At 41.6% G+C, this 26,501-nt stretch overlaps 1 protein-coding gene and 1 long non-coding RNA gene across 2 annotated transcripts in view; one reads left to right on the top strand and one right to left on the bottom strand.

Annotated features, from left to right (window-relative positions):
• The window catches only part of LOC134790058 (uncharacterized), a 444,063-nt gene that overhangs the window by 243,258 nt on the left and 174,304 nt on the right, over window positions 1–26,501 (top strand). The window lies entirely within an intron of this gene.
• LOC134790055 (very low-density lipoprotein receptor) overlaps window positions 1–26,501 on the bottom strand; it is a 261,962-nt gene that overhangs the window by 116,767 nt on the left and 118,694 nt on the right. The window lies entirely within an intron of this gene.

Here is a 26,501-nt window from a genome sequence, read left to right as displayed (position 1 = left end):
GGACTATAAGAAACTTGAAGTGCCCCAAGTTTTTGAATTTCGAATTAGCAAATTTTGATCGCTGGATCAATGGATTATCGAATCTATACTTTCTTACTATTCTTACGAGTACAATGAGGTTAGTTTATATTCGATATAATGATGACTCACGTTAGACCGGGCCGGGCGCATTGTTTTCTATGGAAAGCATCACGTGATCGCAATCGATAGAAAAGGAAGCGCCGGAAGCTCCGGCCCGGACACGGCCCGGTCTAACGTGAGTCATTCTTTACCCTGTGAAATAAACTAGTGGCTCTGTGAGCTGTAGACCTCGCGAGCAGAGCTTGAAATAACATGGTGCTAAGAGCTTTAAATACACCGTGTTTTTTTTGATTTCCGTTAATTTCAAGGGTGCATTCCTGAGCTTAAATCAAGTAACTTTCTCAAAGACACCGATGTTCTAATTAAGTCCATTTCGGAGATAATCCATAATTTATTTTTTTACTATAAGGCCTCTACAAGCGTGTACACTTGCCTTAGGGCCGGCTTACATATTGATTAGTGTTTAGAATGAGTTCATACATTTGCTACTAAACTTAAGTACAATCTCGGTCGATTGATGTACGAAATGACATTGATATGTCACAGATTTCAATTGTTTGGTTGAGTTAAATGTAATGCCCGTGTTACAACAACGCTATATGCTACATTTAATTACTTTTTAAACAAAAAAAAAACAAAAAAGAAAACAAAAAAAAATTTTTTTTTGAAAATTAACTATGCCATTTAGTTCTTATAAACGTACTTAACTATACCCCGAAGTTAACGGAATTCAATAAAAACACGGTGTATAGTAAATTAAAGAAAAACAATACGAAATTTATGTGTAAAAAAATACAAAAAGTTATAATATCCCAGCATACAATTACTGGGGATCGAACCCAGACCCTCTGTGCAAACAGAAAAAGCGAACGTTTACAAACTGAGCCAAATAGTTCTTAGATGGGTTGACGAAATTTAGCTACTCCTTCTCAAATTAAAATTAGTTAAAATTAAATATCTAAATACCGCCTAAACCAGCGATAATATTTTTCTGCATTTTTTGCTATTAACTCTGTAAACATGTCTCAAAAAGAAAAAAGTCTTATGATATCGATACGACTATTTGTTTAGGCGCCAGGTATCACGACTCCGCCATTTTTAAAAATTTCCAAAAACCGGATTGACAAAAATTTTTTATTTAGTCATAAAATTCGGTCACAAAATTTCACGAGAATCGGTTAAGAATTGCGACCTGTAGAGGAGAACATCCGGACATACGAAAGCAAAATGCCCGAGTCAAAACGTAGACCTTCGCTTCGCTTCGGTCAATTAAGTTTACGATAGGAGCTTTATAATACTTACCGAGTGTCAAATAGTTCAATCATGCCTGATTGTTGCGGTTCTTACCTGTAACAAAAAAAACACAATGTTTAAATAGTGCTCGATTCATGAAAATAATTTCTTTGGTTAACCAACCCACAGCGTAGAAATACGCATCACACGGCTCGATTCGGGAAATGAATTAGAGATTAACTAGATACGATATTGTAAAGATTGTGACGTTCCACGACAAACGGTACCTTATGGCGGCTGGCGCCGTGATTCGGGAAATGAATTAGAGATTCACCAGATATGAAATAGTAAAGATATGTATTATTAACGCTATGGAGTACGCTATTATTAACGCCACTCCAATATTATTGCGGCGCTATGCGACGTAAGCGCCAGCCGCCATAAGGTACCTTTTGCCGTGGAACGTCACATGTCTTTACTATATCGTATCTAGTTAATCTCTAATTCATTTCCCGAATCGCGCCGACAGTTTGCTACGCCGTAGCGCGTAGCAGGCTTGTAATGTGACAATTCGACGTAGCGCCTTATTATGGCTGACGAGTCATGTATGAATACACACGCGAAAATTTTCGGTCCAATTCGAACAGTGATTATAATATGTCACAGAGATACGATACCGATCTGTCAGTGTCAAAAGCGACGTTTTTGGTTGAAGAAATGTAATTTTGACACTGACATATCGGTATCGTATCGATGTGACATCTTATAAGAGTTAAAAGCATTGTTCGAATTGGGTCGATTAACGTTTATGATCGTTGTTGGTTTTGACACATTCACTGCCAACGTTTTCGTAGCGCTACGCTCGTAGCCGATCCCAACGTTTTCCCGCTTTGTACAGGAAAGCGACTACGAGCAGCCGCCGCTCAATGTGTTAATCTATTGGTTCAAAGTTTCAAAATCTGCTAGTAAATTTTGTAACGTTAAAATGAGCTTACTTGAACCGATATTGCTTATTAAATATTAGCTCTTTCTTAAATATTTGTGATGTCGAAGCTAGGATATACGAGGGAAGTGGACGCCATATTGGCACGTTTTGAGTGCACGTCCAGAGCCTCTACCATCAGTTTTAACATTGACATAACGCTCACGTCTACGTAATTTACTTTCTGTACATCTCGCTTCCACTATTGCTCGCATATGCGAGTACGAGCGAGATGCATAGAAAGTAAGTTACGTAAACGTGAGCGTTATGTCAATGTCAAAACTGGTGGTAGCCGTACAGATGTCGCGAGGCTACTCGAGTAAATGTACAAACAGCCAGACTCTTAACTGTACACTGGCGTTCAAAAGTGCATGGAGATGTTTCAATCGTAATATTAAGGCAATACGGTCGACATCTATCCATGCACTTTTGAACGCCACTGTACAAGTGTACATCGGTGGACTTTATTACAAAAGACATAAGGTATACCGATGTACAGTTAACAGAGTGGGTGATGGTACGTGGAGCAGCATTAACATCCTCAAAATACGAGTTTGTAAAACCTAGGAAGCTTTTATACTGAACTTGCGCGTGTGTAGGTGTACAGCCGGCGTATTATGGATGACTTTATCCATCTTTATCCACGTGATAAAATAACTGACACTTTTTAACACCGTGGGATACAAAGTGGCGGACACCGTTTTATCACGCTGTCACGTAGACAAGAACGACCATCATATCCGTACAGAACAAATTCACTTTCAAACGCATGTCGCGCGCATCTGTTTGACAAGGTTCAATTATCGTCCCCGTGATATTTCACTATAGGTATATAGGTATTTATGTATGTATGTATATATAGTTACGTAGGTAGATATTATATTTGTTTATTTTGTTAACTTATTTACTATGTATATGATATAGGGTGACTTCAAATTGGTAATACAAAACACTTGACTGGGACTCAGTTAATGCCCAATAGTATACTACAGTAACTCCGTTGTTAAAATTAGCTGTATTTAATTATCGCTAATTTTCTAATAAAACAAATAATTAAAGTCCCGTAGTGTGGTTACTCCACATTAAATACCTAACTGTCATACCTGTCACTCGATGTTATCAATGTAAGTTTAGCCCACGGTTACTGGTAGATAATACCTTCTGGCATTAAGTCCGCCATTTGTATAGGTAAATGGAAAGAGTATTGATACGAACATTTCGTTTTACATGTTTCGTTATTTATATTTGTAATTAATTTTTTCACATTCAATGTTGTGTCCGCTGATATTCGAATGGCTGTAAATATGCATACAATTTGTAATGCGATGTGCTCAGGATGTGCTGTATTTATGTATACCTGCAAAATTGTTTCGATGTAGTTTATTTGAACAATGGTGATTTTATAAAACTTCAGCTACTGTTTGTTAAAGAAAAGTTTTTTTGCTGTCAACGACACGTTATATAATTGACTAACAACCCGCCCCGGCTTCGCACGGGTTAACAAATTATACACCTGAACCTTCCTCAAGAATCACTTATTGATAGGTGAAAACCGCATGAAAATCCATTCAGTAGTTTTTAGGGTTCCGTACCCAAAGGGTAAAACGGGACCCTATTACTAAGACTCCGCTGTCCGTCCGTCCGTCCGTCCGTTTTTTTTGAGTTTATCGCGAACATACAAACACACAAACAGACAGACGCGGCGGGGGACTTTGTTTTAAAAGGTGTAGTTATTATAGAACTGTATGTTACTCGTACATATGTAAAGTTAAATAAGGTTGGGGATTCAACTGCGCATATGCAACAAAGTGTAACACTGAAGCTGCTGAAATACCGTCGTATTTTATTTACTTACATATAAATTTGACTGATTGCGTGACCTACTTTCGAGGGAAACACTGAGCTAACCGAAGTTTCTAATATCACAATCAGAAACAGTGAACCAAGTGAGCACCTACGTTCGTAGTTGAGAGCCAATGCCTTGTGGGCAACTAAGTAGTTATGTACATTGTTTAGTACGCTAGTATATATATCTATATTACCTATTTACATCCTATATGATTAATTAAGTACCTGAAAGTAATATTTACCATCATGTCACGTACATAGGTACATGTACCTACTTATCACGTACTACTTTCATGTCAGTCTATAGAATTTTTAGGTTTAGTTTATATACGAAAGCGCTGGTTTACGTTTAACACAAACAGGGTCTGGATAGAATTTTATTGAACCACACAGTGAACTAAAAACGATAAAATAATACAGACTAGGTTAACAAGGGGCCTTTGGAATATAATCCACAGATTTTTCTACTCCAAAAGAGTAAAAAATAACAAAATGCCGGCTCGTTGGGAAAACCCCATTAAAATCGAATAGACTACTCAAATAGACAAAGAACTTCTGAATGGTGAAAGGTTCAGAAGAAATTGGATAAGTACGTCGACATTAATGAAAGCGGGAATAAATATTTATCCGCACCGAGCCTGCATTCTGTTTGTCTTAATATTATTCAAATCGAATTCCAATTTAATATAATTATGAATTCGCCCCCACTCATTTTTTTTTGTATATTTTGAATCCAATTATATTTAAATTAATTTAATTTTAAATTTGCCCACTAAACTGGCGAACAAAACAAACGAAACAACAAAAACAAACGAAAGAAGCTGATATTCGGATGGCAACTGCAGTTGCATTAACTGTTGCGGCGTTGACGCCGGAGCTGTCACTGTTAATTTCCTTGTTAAAATGAGTGACGTTCGTTGCCGTTTTACTGCCTCGAAGGAAATTGACATTGACACGTAACAGTAATGTAGCTGTAGTTGCCATCCAAATGTCTCTTAAATCATATCAAAATACATTTTCACGCCACTGTTCGGAAATGTGGCAATAGATGGTCTAAAACCAAGCTGGAAAGTAGGCAATAGCTGTAGCACCTGAACCACCACTACTACATGTTTCATTGTTATCATCATCTGTCATTGGTGACGGTTCGCTACAGCAATGAGTATCATTTAAAACATAAAAATCAATAAAAGGTCTTTTTTGGCGCAACTTTTTCCTTCAAAAATAAAATAAGGTTTTTTATAGGTTATTTCTTGTCTAAAAAAAAGAAATGTCAAAACCAATAAGGCGTTTTTTACTTTTGTAGATTTGAGTTTTTTTTTAGCAAAAACGCTTCTAAGTTTAGAGTCGGTTTGAAGCAAATAACAGAAAAACGCCTCTTAGAAGTGATAAAAAAAGTAAAAAAGGCGGGATCTGAAAATACTTACTGAATTGGATACTAAAAATACAAGAAACACGTATCTCCGCTCGCTATAAAAATGAGTTCTTCTAGTGAAGAAAATGATATTCTTACGCTGACGCCTACCGGAATTCAAGAGACAGCACAGGCAGTGGCTAGTAATTTGCTACCAGAGAAATCGCGGGCTAGTACTTATAGTTATGCAAATGTTTTCTTATTTCCTCGCAGTAGTCGTGAAAAGCACTATGTAATGCCTCGGCCGGAAACGCTAAAGATGGACTCGTATTATTTGAGGGCCTCCACTAACGTGTCGGCCCTCAAACGCACTCGTCCATCTTTTAGCGGTTTTCCGTCCTCTCCTACAATGTACTATTATTTCAGATAACTATGATCCATACATTGATTAATTTAGATAAAATTACGAATAACAATAATAATCATGGATGAGTGTTGTCGAGCGTGAGTGCGAGTCCATCGAACCTATGGGGGCAGTCACCATCAGCCCCGATGACGTAAGTTGTGCCATTCGCACGGCCCAGAACTGGAAAAGTCCTGGGCCGGATGGATTGCACAATAAAATAAATAATAAATAAAGCGTTTATTCACAAGCTTACTTACATTTAGATACAATACATTCTTCTGCCAAACCACATAGCGGTTTGTTGGCAGACGAGGCTCCTATTATAATTAGCTTAATATGCAAGTACTAGGTAGTTTATTTATATGTAACTTAAACTTATCTACTTAACCCTTTACCGCATGCGTAGCCCAATATGGCATTTTCAATTTAGAAAACTATTGATAGCTATTAAGGTTCATTTTTAAACAAATACTTTTTATTTATGGTATGAAGTTAAGGGGTCAACTCTATGGTCTGAGCGTACAATATAAAAAACTTAGTGTATGGTTTACATAGGTTGCACTTGATCTTTTATCTTATTTAATAGAAAACTACTTAATTTCTTTTTAAATGTTTGTTTTGTCATCCTTGTGGTCTTTAAATCCGACGGTAGTTCGTTATAGATCTTAGGGACTAAATATTTCCTACATCTCTGGCCATAATAATTCGTAAAACTAGGTACCAGCAATTTATTACTATCTCTGTTTCTTATTAACCTTTGATTGACAATAGGTATTTTAAACTCATCATTACACATTTGATCTAAGGCTAAAAATAACGTGACTTTTTCATGAACTGTTAAAATTTTACATTCTGAAAAGAGCTGTTCATATGAAGTACTTTTACATTTTATTTTAGTTTTTTTGTCAACCATTAATTTCATGAATCTAATCTGTAGTGCCTTTATTTTGTCTAGATACGTTTTAAATGTACGACCGTAGCTTAACAGCCCATACGACAATAGCGAATCCACTAGGGCATAGTAGACTGCATACATAGTAGCCCTATTCAAAACGAACTTCAGATGGTGGAATTTTGCAAGTACTGCCCTTAATTTATTGCATAATCCATTTACATGTGGCTGCCACGAGAACTTATAATCTATAAGCAAGCCCAAGTACTTGTATTGTTCCACCACCTGGAGCTCGACACAGCCGCACGCGTCCCCTGCCGGCCGCGCACTGTGGAGGCAGTCGAAACTGTGCCCCACAATGCGCGGCGGCCTGTACCTACCTCTAGTGTAAGGCGACCGTATGCACATACATTTAGTTTTAGCAATGTTAATAATAATGCCATTATCATGTGAGCCGGTCGGCACGCCGCAGGAGACGTGCGCGGGCGCGCCGCACTCGCCTCCCACGGCCGTGCGCAGGGTTCGACCTTCGAGGTATGCACGGAGCCACCCATGGAGTGGTCCAGTGATTCCACACTCTTCCATTGCCTGAAGCAGCTGGTTGTGGCCCAAGGTATCAAAAGCTTTTTTGAAATCAATAAAGACCACAACCACCTGCTTCCGCTGGTCCAGAGCCTCGTTGACCTCGTCAGTAAACCGTGCCAGCGCGGTCGCCGTACTGCGCCCTCGACGGAACCCATGTTGCGAGTGAGTGATTATATTATTATTTTCTAAAAAACTACTAATTTGTGCCGTCACGTATTTTTCTACTATTTTATTAATGACTGATAAAATGGCAATAGGGCGATAATTTGTATAATCAGTATACGATCCTTGCTTAAATATAGGCCTTATTATTGCTGTTTTTAATAGCTCTGGGTACATAGTTTTTGTTACACACAGATTAATAAATCTTGCCAACACCGGACTAATTTTTTCACTTACATATTTTACATCTCGGACCCTGATCTGATCTGATCCAGGCGACTTTTTTTCACTTAAATTATTGATAATTTTCTTTATATCATTAGATTGCGCCCTGACAAACCTTAGTGATACTTGACTATTATTTGTGTAATTTGACCTATCTAAGAACTTGAAATCACAGTTATGCCTTATGTCTAATATTTCCTTAGTGAAAGTTTCCGAGAATTTATTACAGATATTCAAGATGCTGTCATGTTTTGCTAAGTATTTTTGTATTATTCTATCTACGCTCAATTTTTGCGTCCCCGTCCACAGATTAATTTTTTCCCATATTTTCCTAGGATTATTATTACAGTGTTTTAATTCTTCCTGCCTAAACTTATTTTTTGCTTTATTTATACATTTGTTGACCCTATTTCTATATCTATTATACATCAATCTTAAGCTCATATCGTTAGGACTACTTTTCCACCTTTTAAATAACTTATCTCTTATTACTAACATTTTTTTAATACTTTTATTAATCCACGTTTTATCTTTTCGTTTACCAGGCAGCATTTTTTGTATTTTAGAGTCATTGTAAACACGAGAGAAAACTGCGCATAACTTATCATACAATTGTAGTGGGCAATCGCAATAAATCAGTTCTTTCCAATTAACACTGTCAAGTTGCTTTTTAACTGTTTTTTCACATAAAATAGTCACAGGTGCTCGCTTACCAGTCTGTGCGGGGTCAACAACCTCGATGCTCACTCCGATGGGATAATGGTCAGATACCTTGGTGGTGAGGACGTACGCGGACACCGGCCGCCCGCAGCGGGTTCGCACCCATGCGTGGTCGATGCAGGTGCGCGTCACGTGGCCGCCGTACACCTCCTCGCGGGTCACGTCGCTGATGGCGCATTCTAATCCTAACTCACACATGTTGTCCCTGTACTGGTTAATGACGTTGCCTAAGCTGACCTCGTTCATAAGGTCTATATTTGTATCGCCGATCATTATTAACTCGTGTCCAGTAGGTATTTTTGAGAGCACTTCATGTATATCTGTCACAAATCCGTGTTTGCTTGTTTTCGGCGGTCTATATACGACGAATAAGTGGGTCATCTGTTTTCTATCCCGGGAAAGTTCTCCGTATATTATTTCACTGTAGTTAGATTTTATTATAGAAGCCGTGAAGCTAATACTCTTCCTTACATATACCAGTATACCTCCTCCCCTAGATGTCTCTCTTGTCGTTATATATGTATCATAGTCCTTCAGTTTATACATCGGCAGTTCTTGTTCTTTTATATTAATCTCTGTGAGAGCAATAACATCTATTTTCTCCATACACCCACTTAGTAATATTTGTAGCTCGTTAAAGTTTTTTCTTAATGACCTTATATTGATGTGAATAATATGTAAACTTAGTTTATGTAGATTTATTTCATTGTTCCATGCTTCTAAGTTCTCGAACTTTTTGTAGCTTATGTTAGACGTAATATGAGTAGTTTCGTCATTGAATTTTAATATTAGATAACATCCTATTTAACATAGTGTTACGTTTTAGCGGAACCGTTAGATATTTATTTCTGTATAGGTACATATATACATCACTTCTCATCAGTTAATAATGAATCTATGTCGTTTAGGGAACGGACCACTCTTATCTTCGCGTCAGCCGGGTCATCTTTCCTTATCAGTACCTTGCCGTCCTGCACCCATACGTATTTATAAGTAGGTTTTAATTCATTCTTTGCCGTCCACAACAAGTTACGTGTATACTTAGTTAAGTCCTCATTTATAAATTAAATTAAATAATTATTTATTTCAGAAATTAAATTTCCATAATATATTAGTAGCTTATTATTATTACTCTTAACCTATGTTAGTGACTATCTATGTTATGTGCTTTATTTAACTTCTATAAACATGTACGCTACTCCAGTACTCCCAGAAAGCGCCATCTATCCTGTCTGCTACAGTGGCTAGGAGACTGTTGGCGCTGCCGCGTACGCGCCGCACCAGCGACGCCACCCGCTTGCGCATGATGGCGTGGAAGCCGTCGGTGCGCGCCTCCGCGAACATACCGCTAGCGCTGCAATAGCGCGGCAGCCCCAACAGCATCCTAAAAGCGTTATTATATTGGACGCGTAGGGCGCTGTAAGCTTTTTGAGTAAAGTTGATCCATAGGCTGCAGGTGTAAAATGACTGGCAGTACGCCTTAAAAAGGGTGATTTTAACGTTGCTAGTACACCTTGCGAACCTACGAATCAACATATTACTTCTTACTGCCAGCGCCCTACGCTCCCTTTCCACGTCTACGTCATCTTTTAGCGATGCGGTTACCCAGTGTCCCAAGTACTTAAATTCTCTTACTACTTTAAGAGGAGTGCCATTCAGTCTCACTGGAGGTAACATTTGGTCGTCTAATTGGACTGTTCTTCCCCTGAAAACCAGCAGCTCGCTTTTAGAGACATTGTACTTGAGCCCCTGGGCCTCCGCATACCGCTCACAAACACCTACTAGTATCCTAAGGGCGTCGATCGATGGGCTTAGCAACACCATGTCGTCCGCGTAACTGATGTTATTTACGAACGTTCCATCTATTGAACATCCGACCATAGTGTTGCTGAGCTCCTCGATCAGCCGATTGACATATAGGCTGAAGAGTCTGGGCGACGTAAGCCCCCCCTGCCTGACCCCGCACTCCAACCTATACTCATCGGATAGCGAGCCCGCCCACTTAACGACATTAGTTTGGTGGCCGTACCAAAACCTGAACAGTTCCACCAATTCCCCGGGTAAAGACGTCTCCTCGTACAGTTTCTGCCAAAGTCTGTTATAGGACACCAGATCGAAGGCTTTCGAGAGATCAAGAAAACACGCAAAAACTGGTGTTTTCCTGTCTGAGTAATATCGGACAGTGTGCTTAAGACAAAGGACTGCCGTCTCGGTGGATAAGCCCGGCCGAAATCCAAATTGTGCGTCATGAAGCACCGTGTGCTTTTCCAACTGTTTGTCAAGCACACTGTCCAACACCTTTGCTACAATCGTAGCCAACGAAATGGGCCTATAATTTTTAATGTCCGAGGTGTCTCCTGTACGGTTTTTAATAATTGGTACTACCACGGTTCTCATCATGTCGCTCGGTATATAAGTATGGCTGACACAGAAGCTGAAGAACATGGCGAGTACTCTAGGTAAGTGTACCCCTGCATGCTGCAGGTGCTCAATGCTAAGGGAGTCGTGTCCTGGCGACTTTCCTCGCGTCATGTTCTTCACCACCGATGCCACCTCCTTAGCTGTGATTCTCACCAGAGGCCCCGAACGCACACACCTCGTTGGAGGTGAGCCCCCGCAGGGCCCCAAGGGAGACTCAACCTTGAAATGCTTCTGAAACAAATCAGCTATCTCCTTAGGCTCGCTAACACCCTCTACACTCACAGGGAGGCCCGCCCTCGGTCTCAATTTATTGGTTTGCTTCCAGAAATTTTTAAAATTTTTATTAGAATGGTGTGTAGCTAAAATGTCCATTTTAATTTGCTCTGCATTGTTCTGACACCATTTTAATTTGTCCTTGAAAGCTTTCCGAGATGCAATCATGTTCATATAGGCAACCCCGGCCCTTGGCTTTCCACACATGACCCAATTTTGAAACCCAAGCCGAGCCTCCGCATGAGCTTGACGTACATGTTTGTTCCAACCTACCACATGACGCTTCTTACTCGATCCCTTGTCAATATAACTATAACTGGCGGCATTCCCGAGAGTATTAATAATATTCGCGTACAAGTTGTCAATATATAACCTATGCTCAGTCTTATTACATTTTATGTCACTACATTCGGTAAATTCAATTGGAAAATCGATATATTTAAATTTTTCATTGCAATAATTCTCATATAATGTCAATTGTGCAGCGTCACGCTCTCCCCAAATAATCCTGTTACATACTTTATTATTATTCATATTATTATTTCTGATTAAATTTAAATTACAAACTAATTCTAACGGATGATGGTCCGACCAGTAAACGTCATAATGTATTTTTACACTACGTATAATTTTCCGTGCCGCTTCAGATACTACACAGTGGTCCAACCAGCTTTTAGAGCCATTAATGTCACTAACATATGTGTATGTATCCGAGTTCACTCCTAGAATGTCTATGTCCGCACACTGCCATCTAGCCTCCGCACAAAAGTCTAATAACTCCTTACCGAATCGTCTGCCCGGGTGAGCGTTGAAGTCCCCTAATATGAAGACGGAGTCTACCTGGCACTCTTCCACTATTGCAGCCATTTCACCTAGGCATTCCGTAAATTCGGTAAAAGTCTCCGCTGAATCGACGGGCATGTACACAGAGAACACTAAGAGCGCGCGATCTGATAACACTATCTTTACCGCAACGAGCCGCGCACTTTGACAATGCACAGTCGACACCGATGTAAATAAACATTTGCGCCACAACAACGCCACCCCGCCGTACGGCCTACCGCGTAAGATTCCAGCTCCCGTATCAACCGCTGATTTCCCGGTGAACTCGAAATCGTCGTCAATGCTACCTAAAAACGGGATATCCTCGGGTAACAGCCAGTGTTCCTGTATGGCTACTAGGTCAGCTGAGCGGCATAACTGCCTTACACATTCAACCGAACGGGTGATTGACCTACAATTAAAGCTTATTATTTTAATGTTATCCTTTCCTCTATTAAGACTTTGATCCATTAAAATTATTACTATTATTTATCTTGTCATGCGCCTTTCCAGTAATATTGTTGTGTTCACAAACATTTCTATTGAAATAAACAAAACGTCGAAACCGTATTCCCTCTGGCCACAAACGATCGTCCAAGAACAATGATAATTTGGTGTGTGGTACAAAGATTTTATACGCGTCATAGCGGTTTTGTTTTTGAGTATTTATTTTCTTCAGGTCAACAACCACGCCAGTCTCTTCTCGGATATATTCGATAATATCATTGCCTGTGGTTTGCTTGTCAACTTTATTTATAAATAATGGTACGCTTCTTTCCACGGCTTTAAACTTTCCATTTAGCTTAATCGCCGCTTTCCCTTCGGATACTATTAAACGACTTTTTCTCGATTTTTTTACTACTTTTGTCCAATCCTCCTTAGACGTAACTTCTTTTTCCTCGATATTTTCAGGGTTGAAAATTTCCGCCTCCGCTGGTAACTTGGGCCATACACCATCTGCAGGTGCAGATTCTAGTTCCTTCTCGCGCACAGTTTGCACGAGCGCGTCATCGTTTGTTGCCGTCTCTTTTTTTCTGCTCACATTAGATTGCCGCTCAGGTGTATGCGACGGCCGTTGGAGTGAAGGAGATAGCATTCTACTTGTTGATGCGTCGGGCTCGCACTTATCAGCTGCGTGATTGTTGCTGTTCGGCGTGCTGCTACTACCCACCGAAACGTTATCCGTAAAAGGGGGTAGACCGTATGGACCACTATTTAAATAAAAGCTATCCTTTATACCGCCACCACCCCGTTTTCGGTTAATATTCAAATCGTAGGTGTTTATAAGTGAGGCTTGCTTTAAATTAACCAACTCGTTTCTAACGTCGTTTAGCTGCTGTTCTGTTGCATAGGTGTTCTTTATACTACTAATCTCGTTTTTGAGTATTATAATGTCTTTTAGTAGTCTAGTACAATCTATATGATCGAATGTCAGTGGTGGCAAACGGTGCAAATCTCTGGCCACAAATGTAGGCAGCTCCTCGGGGTCCGTCTTTCTGAATATTGAAATCACGTCGTTAAGATCGCGCATAGTTTTTCCAGCATTCTTCCTTAACACCTTTTTCTCCTTAGTTGAGAGCGAGTCAAAAAGTAAACTCTTGGCATCTTCTATTTCCTTTTGGGAAAAAGCCGATGTACACAACCGCACAAGACTTTCTGCATCCATCACATTCTGTTTGTTCTGTATGAAAGCTAACACTTCACAAATAACTATATTGCACGACTTGCACTTAATTACGTTAGAGGTCGTTGACCCCGCCATGACTCACAGCCTCACGCACGACCGATCGCACACACGCGCAAGCGCACACTGTATATAAAGCACAATTTATGTATATAAAGTCTTTGTTGCCATTCTCAAATACGTCATCATTGCATAGCTTGGTTGTTTTTCTAGCGGCCAGCCACAGGTCGCGAGCCGCCCGCGTTGCCATGGTGATAACAACGGGCCGCGGGCGCGGCTTGCTCGAGCGACCCTCGCTTTGCTTGTTGGCGGTAGTTGATTTAACTGCGGCGGGTTTTACGCCTACCCGCTGTATCTCGCGAATCTGCCCGTCATCTACTCCAAGCTTGCGGGCTAACGTCTGTATAATGTTTTCCAGCATGACGCCGTCTTTCTCCTCCAGGCCAACTATCTCCACATTTTTCTCTTTCTCTTTAGTTTCTAACCAGGTTACCCGTTCTTCCAGAGCCCGATTGCATGTCTCCAGGTGGTTGTTCCTATTCTCTAATGTCTTTATTCTGTTGTTCGCTTTGTCCCTATCCTCCGTAAGTTCTTGATATTTTGCGGCATAAAAACTTATATCGTTTGACATCTCTTCGAGGGTTTTTTCCATTTTGTATACGACAGACAGCTTTTCGTTGACCTCTCTCAACACTTTTTCCATCGAGGTTTTAGAAGAATCAGTGTTTAATATACTCGATTGAGGCTTAACAGGTGTTTGGCAGTCCTCACACAGCTCCGTCTCACTAAAGCCTTTCAGCTTTGCGGCACATTTTTTGTGAAATACACCCTCACACATACCCTTACAATGGGATATACCGTCGACTTTTACTTTAGCTAATGATAGCTTGCACTGCTTACACTGCACCATCGCTACGGTCTTATTTAAAAAACTTCACTTAAATTATTACGCAGATTTAACAATAATTTCTACACTGCAATCCGAATACACGTGTTTGGGTAGGTAGATAATTAGCACAGCGCGTTATCTATCGGTTGTGTCGTCCGCTCGGTAGGAGCTCGGCCGGCTGACTGGCTTCACAACACAACTTCTGGCTAAAATGGTTCCGATGCTCACACTCCTGCTTGGCAGCACAATTTCAACAAGCCCTCGAGCTTGGTTCTCCCCCACCTTCCTTAACAACTGGTGTCACCTTCCTGCTCTATAAGTCCGGTAGTACCACGGAAGCGAAGAACTACAGACCCATCACATGCTTGCCTACACTCTACAAGCTCCTTACATCCATTTTGAGAGCAAAAATCAACGCGCACATTGTCGCAAACAATATTTTGGCCTCTGCTCAAAATGGATGTAGGGTTGGGTCCCGTGGTACTAAAGAGCTCCTCCTCATAGACATGACCATCTGCCAACAAATCCGGAGGAACAGGGGGGCCCTCTCAGCAGCCTGGATTGACTACAAGAAGGCCTATGATTCGGTGCCTCACTCATGGCTGGAGAGGGTCTTAGAGCTGTATAAAGTTGATACAGCTTTAAGAGCCTTTCTAAGCGCATGTATGAGTCAATGGACCACAGTCCTTCGTCAACCAGGAGGCGGGGATGAGAGCCCTGGCCCGCAGGATTTTATAAGGATTGAGCGAGGAATATTTCAGGGTGATAGCCTGAGTCCTCTGTGGTTCTGCCTAGCTCTGAATCCTCTCAGTACCTTGCTGAAGGATTTAGAACTAGGTTGCCGGCTTCGGAGAGGGGGTGAAGTCATTTCTCACCTTCTGTACATGGATGATCTCAAATTATTTGCACCAAATAGCCAAGACTTGGTGGAGCTACTGAAAACTACCGAAGTCTTCAGTAATGCCATCAACATGGAGTTTGGTGTCGATAAATGTGCGGTTATGCATGTACAGCGGGGGAAAGTTGTAAATTCAACAAATTTACAACTTTCTGAGACAATGTCTTTCAGATCCATCTCTGAATCAGAAACCTATAAATACCTTGGCATGTCACAGTCGTTGGGTATTGAGGAAGAAGGTATTAGACGGTCGGTGAAGGAGCGCTTTTTCAGTCGGCTCACAAAAGTCCTTAACAGTCTTTTGTCAGGAGGCAACAAAGTGCGCGCCTTCAACGCCTGGGTAATGCCCCTACTCACATACTCCTTTGGCATACTAAGGTGGACTCAGACCGAGCTGGACGCCCTGGATCGGATGGTCCGGTCACTGCTCACCACACATCGCATGCTACACCCACGCTCGTCAGTTATGAGATTGTACATCCCACGGAAGTGTGGAGGCCGAGGCTTCCTAAACGCCAAGGATCTCCACAACCGCGAGGTGTACAATCTCAGGAATTATTTCCTTAACAACGAGTGTGGGATGCATCGTGATGTGGTGGCAGTAGACAGGAACCTCACGCCGCTCTCCTTGGCAAACGAGAACTGGCGCAAACCTGTGGTACTAAGTACTGCGGATCGCAAGGCGGCATGGGAGAGTAAGGTGCTACACGGGCGGTTCTACAAGGCCCTCACGGGACCCGATGTGGACCTGCTCGCGTCGGTGAACTGGTTACGATTCGGGGACCTCTTCGGAGAAACCGAGGGTTTTGCCTGTGCAATTGCGGACGAAGTGATGATGACGAACAACTATCGGAAATATATCCTGAAGGACGGTACGGTCGACATTTGTCGGGCATGCCGCCGTCCCGGAGAGTCACTCAGGCATATTATCTCCGGTTGTTCTCATCTTGCTAACGGCGAGTACTTGCACAGACATAACCTCGTAGCCAGAATTATTCACCAGCAGCTTGCCCTCCTATACGGCCTTGTGGACCGCGAAGTGCCGTACTACAAGTACTCACCTGCGCCAGTTCTCGAAAATGGTCGTGCCACGCTCTATTGGGATCGATCTATCATCACTGACAGGACTATTGTAGCCAATAAGCCTGACATCGTGCTGATAGATCGATCGCAGCGCCGGACCGTGCTCGTCGACGTCACCATCCCCCATGATGAGAATCTCGTGAAGGCCGAGAAGGACAAGTCCAGCAAGTACCTAGACTTAGCCCACGAGATAACCGCTATGTGGGATGTTGACTCGACGATCATTGTTCCTATAGTCGTGTCAGCGAACGGTCTCATAGCGAAGAGTCTCGACCAACACCTAGAGAGACTCTCGCTGGGTGGTTGGATCAAGGGTCAGATGCAGAAGGCGGTAATTTTGGACACGGCGCGTATAGTACGTCGATTCCTCACTCTGCGGCCCTGACCACCGGCAGCTTGGACCCTGCCCCGCTGCCGGCGGCACCCTAGGTTAGGTTTTTTATAATGTGTTTATATATTTTTGTTATGTTTTGTAAGTGTTTTTATATTTTACTTTTATACTCACATTGTAAAAAGCTAACCTAAGACCCTAATTGAATAAAGAGATAATCATACATCACCATAATACAAATGTTAAATTAAAATAATAATAAAATGACATAAAGTTGAAAAAAGCCATATCCGATGACCCATGCTTTAATCAGTTAATCAAGGAGTATAAATGAGTCTATTCGCCGCTGTCTGTTTGTTTACGGTGCTGTGCAAGTCGTAACAAAGTTATTGTTCCCGGCCGCTATCGTCCGTTCCACTGTACTCAGGTCATAGTACGAGTAGGTACAGTAAGCCAGTACCGTCAGCCACTTTATGCAATCACAATTACTATTTAAAATATTAAAATGTATGTTTTGGAATTTAAATGTATACTTACCTACATAGTTTAATAGACGAAAGGGCCAAGGATGATGATGAATACGCTTCTAGATAGGAACATATTCTTAAGATGAATCGCGATTGACTCACATTGGCGCTCGAATGATAATGTTTAATACAGTTGCTCAAAAAGTGCTACTTTTTGCGCGCGGAAAGTTGGTTTTCGCGAACTAGTGCGTTTCACTTGTCCAATTTTTTTAAATGTATACTTGTTCCAATTCATGACTACTTATTGATGAGTGTTAATATTACTATCCTTTAAACGTCGTAATCAACATAAAAACCTACTGTTAATGTAAGAAAACGAAAAAGATACATAAGTATTTCATATTTTATCACTTACCTCTTCATCATTCTAACACGTTTATTTTTTTAATTTTGAATAGTGAAAAACCGTCCTTAATAAGTCTGAATGGAACGGAATAGGGTGATTCTTAAATTGTGTCCAAAAAAATTTATTTTCATAAACGTTTTTATTTTCACATATTATTACATATATCAAAAGTACATACAAAAAGCAATTTTTTGATTCTTTTGGTCAAGCTTAATACCCTCAGGAAAGGTAAATAAAATGAGTACATAAACACGGTTGTGACAAAGTGTCCCTCAGTCGCGACATTTCGGCATTTTGGTGGCCAACTCGGCTATTTTGATGTATGTAGTTATTTTAACATAGCCTAAGTCACTCCTATGACTACGACAAACCTAATGACAACTCAGACGTTGAAATCCGTACTATCCGTCGTATCCGTACGGAAAAACTATAAAGGCTGTAGAGCGTGACAAAGAATTCGATACACATCAGACATAAATATACAAGCGAAAAACATTTTTTTTGCTTTGGCAGTCGGGCAATAATAGCAAACGATCTGTAGCTAATAAAAATGCATTTCTGAAAAGTGCATGTGCCTCTAAATTAATCAAACGAATTAAGAATGACACGACCACGTGTCTATATGTCACGAACGTGGACTCAAAAGTCCGTGGCGGTGACAGATTTTTGAGGCCACGGTCGTGATAATTTGGAACATGTTCGATATTACATAAACATTTCCTTTGATTTTGCAGATATTAAATAATTAGCTTAATCTGCAATGTATGAGGTATATCTTATGTTACAAACAATAACGTGGAACTGCAACTTACTTTTAAAACTCTAACAGGGCGGTGACGCGTTAAGGTTGACCGTTTTTTCAAATGAACACAATAAAATAATCTTCGATAAAACTTCTCCCTTCAGCCATTTGTAAACCTGACAACAACACAGTGTTGCTGTTCTAAAAAAAACAACGGGTTGCACTCCGGGAGTGCCGACAGAAGTGAAAACCCAATGACTAGTCCAAAATGTCTGCAGCACTCAAATCAAAATCAAAAATATTTATTTGCATAAATAAGGGTACAATGGGTTGTATACAAAGTTTTCAGTCTCATTCCTTATTTTACCATAATATGGCATAATATTATTTCACTATGTATAATTAGGATTGTTATTTTTTTTAAATGTTCTATTTGAATAAATTATGGTGGATAAATATCTCTATTCTGTGCAATATATCTAGAATTTCACCGCACATCCTATAAAATTCTGCTCTGAGTTACGAAACCTATAGTATTTTCGTAACTAAACGGAAAATAACAAAAATTTTTTGGGAACAACTTTTGATATCGTATTTATTCCGCCCAGAATGAAAAGTTTTTCAAACCAACCAAATTTCATCCAAATCTAACGGGGAAAAATGGACAACAAAAATTGTACCGACCCATTTATACTTTTCGTATAAACTTTAACGTTCGTACCTGCATTACTGTCCCGATTAGAATTTTCAATCCTCATTTTATGAAGGAAATAATGTCGCAACAGTAATGCAGCCGCAGTTGCCATCCGAAAGATACACGTGGCGTCAATAAATGTTGTAATTACCCGAAAATTTAAAAATTGTTTGTTTACTTTTATTTAAATACTTAGGTACCTAAAGATACAGACTATAGCCGTGGGCGAATTTGCATATGTATTTGTGGAGGAGGGGCACGAATAACATCTTTGTGTCCCGGCTTATCTCGCCTGCACGTGGTCCTCCTGCTGTTTAACGGAAGAGATAGCAATTAACAGAGAAGGAAAACTTGAAAAAAACCCGGCTCGGTGCCAGCTGTTATGCACCTGCAGCCGATCCGACTCCGCGCGTATTGACTTGTCTTTCCCGCGGATCTAGTCGGTAAGGCCGAGAGAGAGCCACAGGTCTTGGGCAACCCTGTGTCTCTTCGTTTGTGTCCCAGGCGATGCAGTGTCTGTGGAGAGGAAACTTCACCCACGATGGTTTGCCGCGTGGAAAACAACACGGGGAGTGGCAGTGACCAGTAATAAGTCCAAACAGATAGGCGTAAGTTAGGACGCTAGGGGTCACTCCTGACAGTGGGAGGGTCCATCGTAGGCCCACTGATCAGTTACCGCCCGCTTAAGCCGGGCAGCCCCCGGTCAGTTAGGTACTGATCCGCCTCGGTGCCGGTTTGCTCCTTTTGGGTGTAGGGAGCACTAGCCTTCAACTAGACGACCGGCGTCGTAACGTACTTCACCTGCTGAACAGTCAAAAATAAATAATACAACCCGCTTATCCATGCGCATTGCGACATGGAATGTCCGTACTATGAGGACAGGCCTCCCGGACACCGTGGGAGGCTCAAGTAACAGCAACGCATGCGACCTGCGTAAGACGGCTGTAATCAGCATGGAATTAGATAGGCTTAACATAGCAATAGCAGCCCTTCAAGAAACCAGGCTACCTGATGAAGGCTCACTGCGCGAGGCGCAATACACGTTCTTCTGGAAAGGTAAGGGGGCTGATGCTGTTCGTGAGCACGGTGTTGGCTTCGCCGTTCGTAACGATTTGCTTAAAGCAATCGAAAAGCCTCGTGGCGTCTCCGAGCGCATAATGGTGTTGCGAGTTAACACAACCAGCGGCTACATTACAGTCATCTCCGCGTACGCTCCAACACTACCATCAACGGACGAGGCCAAGGACCAATTTTACGATCAGCTCCATGAAACAGTGCGCAGTGTAAAATCCTCCGATCGCCTGTATATACTAGGCGATTTTAATGCCAGAATCGGTCAAGACCGTGATGCGTGGCTGAACTGTATTGGTGAACATGGTATCGGCAAACAAAACGAAAATGGCCAGCGTCTGCTAGAGTTTTGTTCTAGAAACCTACTGTGCGTCACAAATACATATTTTAAGGGCAAACTATCTCGCAAGGTTTCATGGAAACACCCTCGCTCGGGTCATTGGCATCAGCTGGATATGATCCTCTCCAGAAAGAAAGACCTACGCGAAACACTCCACACCAGAACCTTTCACAGTGCAGAATGTGACACCGATCACTCCTTGGTGGTAGCGCGCGTTGTCTTCACTCAAAAGAAAATCCATTCGTCCAGACCTCCTGGTAAGAAGAAAGTAAATATTCTGAATACCAGGAATGACGAGATGGTCAGTGATTTTGGGGAGTTGGTAAGAAGCGCGCAATCAACCTGGAGTGATAATGCACAGCTAGACGACATGTGGAGGAGCGTCAGGACGATGCTGACAGACACTGCCTGCTCAGTTTTCGGGTACCAGGAAACTAAGACCCAGGATTGGTTCGCTGAAAACTCAGAGCATTTAAAACCTCTTCTTGACTCCAAGCGTGAAGCTGCACTGAAACACCGCATGAAGCCCACACCGGAAACACGGGAAAACCTAAAGAACGCCACGTCGACATTGCAGCGCCATGCACGACACTTCGCGAATGTGTACTGGACGTATGTGTGCACGAATATCCAAAAGTGCGTCGACGCCGGTAACTTCAGCGGTGTTTACTCGAGTATCAAGCAGGTTCTAGGTCCTGTGCCTAAGAAGACAGCCCCTCTTAAAGAAGTGGATGGTACTGTCATAACCGATAGCTGCCGTCAACTCGGACGATGGGTGGAACACTACACCGAACTCTATTCGAATCCGATTGCTATTGACTCAGAGGCCTTAGTACACACGCCAAAACTAGCAGTTGGGTTCGAACTAGATGCACCACCCTCTATAGAAGAATTTCATAGGGCTGTAAAGCAGCTGAAACGCGGAAAGAGTCCAGGCAGTGATGGCACTCAAGCCGACATCATAAAGCTCGAGTGTATGGGTCCAATTCTGCATGGTCTGTTGTGGAAATGCTGGGAGGAAGGAAAGTTCCCACAGGATATGCGCGATGCTAACATCGTCACGTTGTACAAGGGGAAGGGAGACCGCGGTGATTGCAACAATTACCGGGGTATTTCCCTCCTTAGTATTGTAGGCAAGTTATTCGGTAGGGTAGTACTATCAAGACTACAACAACTTGCCAATCGCGTGTATCCCGAAAGTCAGTGTGGATTTCGTGCCCAGCGTTCCACAACGGACATGATCTTTACACTTCGGCAAATCCAAGAAAAGTGTAGAGAGCAGAAAACACCTCTGGTGGTCGCATTCGTTGACCTGAATAAGGCCTTCGACACAGTTAGCCGAGAAGGGCTTTATTCCGTACTGGAACATATAGGATGCCCACCAAAACTCTTGAGTCTTGTGAAGTCCTTTCATGAGGGTATGCAAGGAGCTGTAGTGTTTGACGGTACCGTGTCTGACCCGTTCTTTATGCGTAGAGGTGTTCGGCAAGGCTGCGTACTGGCGCCTACCCTGTTTGGTATATTCTTTTCGTTACTCCTGAAAACTGCTTTCGGTGACGACCAACAGGGTATCCATCTGCATACGAGGACTGATGGAAAACTTTACAACGTTTCCCTTCTCAAATCTAAGCGAAAACGAGAGGACTTATTCGTTGATAGCTTGCTCTTTGCTGATGACGCAGCCTTCATCGCCACATCGCAGTTTGAGCTTCAAACAATTATGGACAAGTTTTCTCGTGCCTGTGCTCTCTTCTCTATGACCATCAATCCCCGGAAAACTGTAGTGCTGGCTCAAGGGTGTGCGGAAATACCGACAATCCTGTTGGATGGCGCCCCACTGAAGTCAGTCGACAAGTTTTGTTACCTCGGGTCGACTGTGACTAGCAATCTCTCACCGGATGCAGAAATCGATGTTCGAATCGGAAAAGCCGCAACGATGTTTGGGAAGTTGAGTGCAAGAGTATGGCAAAATAAACATCTAACCAGGAAAACCAAGATGGTTGTCTATCAAACGTGCGTCCTGAGCATACTCTTGTACGGGGCTGAGACCTGGACATCGTACGCCAAGCATGAACGTCGTCTCAACGCTTTCCACATGCGCTGCATCCGGAACATATTGGGCATATCTTGGAAGGACAGGGTCACAAACGAGAGGGTCCTTGAGATTGCTCAGCTGCCCAGCCTCTTTGCGCTGCTAAAGCAGAGACGCTTACGCTGGCTGGGGCATGTGCATCGAATGCAACCTTCTCGTTTGCCGCGGCGTGTTTTGCTTGGCGCCATAGCTGACGCCAAAAGAAGTATCGGTCGGCCGATGCTACGGCATAAGGACTGCGCCAAGCGAGACATGCACTCCTTCAACATCCCGGTTCATAAATGGGAGGAGCTTGCCGAGGACAGAGATAAGTGGCGTAAACTGGTGTTCGATGGTCGCAAAATCCACGATGACGCTTGGTTTAAGACACTCGCAAGTAAGCGAGCCAAGCGTCATCAGCCCGACATCTGTTCGCCACGGGCACACTACAGCTGCCTGTTTTGCGGTCGTGGTTGCCGCTCCCGTATTGGCTTATACAGCCATGAAAAACGTTGTCGCCCTGCCTGACACTGTTTGTATATTCTGCAATAGACTGAAAGGCCTATGATGATGACACAAGTTATTATTAAAAAGGATGGTTTCCGTGGGATTTATTTCCCCTTAAGGTCCAGTAGGTTCGTGTTCTTTTCTCACTCTCACTAATGTAATGATCATTATTTATTAATAGCTTATATTTTGATCATTCTTACTTTTGTTTATGATTAATTTATAAAAGAGTATAAATTGACTCATACTTGTCACTGGTTCCCGCCATGTTGAATTATTATAAAAAGCGGGTATAGCAGTGACAAGTGGCCAGTTCGAGTACGGACAAGTTATAGTGAAGACATCTTGAATAATTAATTGTAAATTGGTTGTTATTATGTTTGTAACGAATGAATAAAGTTAAAATATTGGTACAAGTAATAGTTTTCATCATCAACCCGGTAATAACCCAACACTAAGTAAGCGTGAACGAAATGGGTGTGCGAGCTCAGGAACGTCGATATCATGTTTCTGAATTTTATTTTCTTGTGTATTTTTTACAAAAAAAAAGTAATTGCTGAGTTTCCACAAGCATAATATTGCTCCTTTTTAGAAACAATTTTCATATTTTTGTGCACAATTTATATTTTTTGGTCACAAGTAGTTTTTAGGGTTCCGTACCCAAAGGGTAAAATTCCCGGGAATTTGAGAACCGGGAATTCCCGGGAGCATGCCCTAGGGAGTGGTCAGTATTTGGATGGGTGACCGTTTTTTTTTTTGCTTTTTTTTTGTTTTTTTTTTTTTGCATTATGGTACGGAACCCTTCGTGCGCGAGTCCGACTCGCACTTGCCCGGTTTTTTAAAGTGCATGTTAGGCCTGGCCTATGTTCTTGACTTTTTTCTATCGAGCGAAAGTCAAATACTCAGGATTCGAATGTCTATACTCCCTAGAGAAAAACCTCGAGATTGCTACGACTTTTTTTTAAACTCTGTTCCCTGAGCTTACTGTACCTTAATACTTAGAGAGGCCGTGGAGGAGGGTCGCCTACACCTAGCTACGCCACTTTACGTCACATTTAGGGAGCTAATCTTCAGAACAACATTACCCCTAAAAATCCTTGCAAAGCATTTTCAATTCATTTGTAAAATCCAAAGCTTGCTTGCTTAAACATCCTAAGTGGACTTGTGGGCAGTCGAAATACTGTGTTTAAAATAATATTAAATTTTTACTGCTGTAAGTGCTAGCACTCAGCAAGTCTCTTTGCTTATACCTCTTTATTAGCTCGTGATAACATTATCTTTTAAGCAGATTGCACTGACTGGATTGTAGGCTTTAAAACAATGTGCTTGCAATGTGTCGTGGAGCGCTGGTGGCGGTAAGAGCGTGCGACTTTCAATCCGGAGGTCGCGGGTTCTAATCCCGGCTCGTACCAATAAGTTTTTCGGAACTTATGTACGAAATATCATGTGATATTTACCAGTTGCTTTTCGGTGAACGAAAACATCGTGAAGAAACCGGACTAATCCCAATAAAGCCTAGTTTCCCCTCTGGGTTGGAACATCATATGGCAGTCTCTTTCGTAAAAACTAGTGCCTACGTCAATTCTTGGGATTAGTTGTCAAGCGGACCCCAGGCTCCCATGAGCCTTGGCACAATGCCGTTATAACGCGAGGAAGAAGTCGTGGAGAAACGTTATTCATGAACTAAGGTAACTTTAGGCATATGCAGCCATATTGGTCGCCAACTGTCCCCCATGAGCCCTCACATCGGGTCGGCGATATTGCCAACGAGCAGTGAAGCACTGTAGCGAGTAAATTTATTCAGATTAACTGCCACAATACAGCTCACCGAGCTATGATTAAATTTGACTCAATGAATAACATAAAAATGTACATTTAGGCTTCTAAAATTGTAGAATATTGTTTTAAGGCGCATATGTAATCCTCAAGGATCACGTCATTGTCACAGTATTTTAGGTTTTAACTTGTTAGAAATACTAATACTAAAAGTAACCTCCTCCTTAGACGTCTCAACGGACACCCTTTTAAATTCTTCGAGACTTGAGACCTGAAAAGCCTTTGTAAGACGTAGAATTGGCCTTCTCTCAATTTCAAGTTAAGTCTCTTGCGTACATCCAGAAATACGATACATTGTTGGATTTTAAAGACATTTTGCGTTGCATTTTAATATTCATTTGTGTAAATACAATATATATTACGCACATGAAAATCTGGGTGATTTTCAAAGTAACGAACGATAGCTTATGTGGAAGCTAACTCGACAAAACTTTAATATAAGTGCAAATAGCGGAAGCCCCGCTGTGTAGAATGCAAAATTGGATCACTCGACCCATCTATATGATATGTAAAAGACATAATGCGCAGAAATTCAATAACGGTATTTCCTTGCAAAGTCCCGCCTGGTCCAGTAAAGCTCAGTGTCTGTTCCATGTTCGGCGCTCAGTCCATTGTGCATAGCGATGGGGCAAAGATAGTAGTTTTTGGTGATTGTGTGGTAAATAACAATTCATGTTTGATCTACAATACAAAAGTCCAAGAAAACAGTTAACACGTTAACTAATAAATCGTTAAACGGCTATAAAAACTAGGTACCTACTTATTATTATAAAGAAGACATGGGGAAAATTATGATGGAATACCTAACCTGAAAATTAACGTATTATGATATAAATAAATATTATAGGACATTTTTACACAAATTGACTAAGCCCCACGGTAAGCTCAAGAAGGCTTGTGTTGTGGGTACTCAGACAACGATATATATAATATATAAATACTTAAATACATAGAAATATTTAAACAACCATGACTCAGGAACAAATATCTGTACCATCATACAAATAAATGCCCTTACCAGGATTCGAACCCGGGACCATCGGCTTCATAGGCAGGGTCACTACCCACTAGGCCAGACCGGTCGTCAAATATGAGCAACTGTTTGTTGATATGGAGACCGGAGGAGGCCATATGAACTCTCAATTATTGTCAATAGAAGTGATAGCAAGGTGTCATCTATTGGGCATTAGCATGTCGAGAACTAGTACGTTTACCTTAATACGTGCCATTCACAATATTCACATTCGGAAAGAAAAATTTGGTTAAAGACACTGCTGATGAAGTGTTGAGCAATGTTTTGGTGGTCACTGTTTCGTTAAATCGGTTATGTTTTGTTTAGGTGTCAGTTATCGAATCTGTACGTACACTCAGCTGTAAAAGTGCATGGCCACTTTATTAATAAATTCCATGCAATATTGCAGCTCGTTGTACATGCTACCGCGGTGGAAGAGGCCCCGATAGGATCCGCTAACGTGTGT

The sequence above is a fragment of the Cydia splendana genome, chromosome 4, assembly GCF_910591565.1.
Source record: "Cydia splendana chromosome 4, ilCydSple1.2, whole genome shotgun sequence".
NCBI classification, from domain to species: Eukaryota; Metazoa; Arthropoda; class Insecta; order Lepidoptera; family Tortricidae; genus Cydia; species Cydia splendana.
Note: the sequence above shows the minus strand (reverse complement) of the source record. Positions and strands in the feature narration are given on the sequence as shown.